Source organism: Aplysia californica, unplaced genomic scaffold (genome assembly GCF_000002075.1).
Source record: "Aplysia californica isolate F4 #8 unplaced genomic scaffold, AplCal3.0 scaffold00109, whole genome shotgun sequence".
In the NCBI taxonomy this organism is placed as follows: Eukaryota; Metazoa; Mollusca; class Gastropoda; order Aplysiida; family Aplysiidae; genus Aplysia; species Aplysia californica.
In genome coordinates, this window is record NW_004797379.1 from 87,629 (window position 1) to 89,244 (window position 1,616).

Sequence of the window (1,616 nt, forward strand, 5' to 3'; positions counted from 1 at the left end):
GAGAGAGAGAGAGAGAGAGAGATAGAGATTAGAGAAAAGCAGTTGTAGAGACTGACCTGTGGTTGCCATGGACACGAGTGACGGCGCTGTCACAGACGACCTGGCAGGACTCCTCGGGTGATGGCCAGAACATGGTGGGAGAGTTTTAGGCTGTGTTCGAGTCTGGTTGGACGATCCTCGATCTGTCGGGCGATATAGTCCTCCTGTGTCTCACTTCGCTGTGGGGGAGAAAGAAAGTTCGGTTTGGTAAGAGTTTTACGGCACTTGCAACACAATAAGGTCATATAAATGTCGAAGATTAGAGGTGTTACAAGAAAGTAGCATACACAAAAAAGAAGGAGGAGAGATTAGGACGACAGATGTTTGATAGGAACGAAGGAGCAAACCACACCAGAGCACCCGCCAACCACCCACAAAGAACAAAGAAAGTTCAAGTTCAGACTTGAACCCAGACTCTACACTAATTATACAGAATGCAATTCGTCAAACGGTACAGCTTTCTTTTGTCTCTTATTTGTGTGCGTGAGAAAAAAGTTCACCTAGATTTCTATCTCTCCTCCACAAAAACATGATGATACTTCTTTCCCCACCAAGAGACTGTCAGTACGCCGCTGCTCGAGATTCTGGCCTTGAGACTGATGTATAAATAACAATATTATACATGATGTGTATGTGTATATTATGCCCCCGTCTCCCCACTCACGTAAATTGCCTTTTTTGCTATGTTTCCCACCCCCATGTCTGTTGTATTATTGCATGCCCTCACTGCTAACAAACTCTTCTCATCGTAAAAGTGCGCATGTTGCTTCTGTGGCGATAAAACGTAACGTTTTGAGGGGAGCATAAAACACGAGCAAGCTGTGAAGTCTAGGAGAGGGAGACAGCAATGTTATCGGAAGTAAATCAGCCCGAACAGCTTTCGGGGAACCTTAGGAATTATTCTCCATGCATGCAGAAAGCAGAAAGCGGGAATTAAAGTATGGTTTATGATTTCTGGCTCTGTAATAGGAGCGGGAATCGAGATAGAGACAGACGAGGGCCGGAACAGTGGACGAAAAAAGAGGACGAGGTTGAAAAAAGAAGTGGGGGAAGGGGGAGGGAGGGGATGAGAACGTTAGATGATATTCATGATCCTGTCGTCAATTGAACAAGACTGGGGAGATCGTCTGAGCAAATAAAAATCTCCAACTCTAACTGCTAACTTTGTGCGGTTGTCAAACTGCAGACGACATAACAATAGGACAATGAGTGTGTGTGTGTGTGTGGACGCGGAGATCTCAGCCGATGGTTTTACTGGCTCGTTCGGTTTTGGTTTTTTGTTTTGTTTGTATTTTACTTGTCGTTTTAGATTATTATGCTTCTTTTAGTTGTTTTTTAATTTCTTCTTTTTTCGCTCTCAGAAAACTTCTCCTTAAAAGTGAAGCAGATTATTTATATTTTTACAACTATGTTAGAATCTTTTGCCCGCTAGTCATATTTGTGACATCGTGCTTCAAACTGATATACAGTTACTGCTGATCTTGAAGACAAAGAGAAACTCCGAAGTATGTAAGAACAGATTTTGGTTCTGTGTCATTTCTCAATTCACAAAGAGACTCTCGCTCCCAACTCTCCCC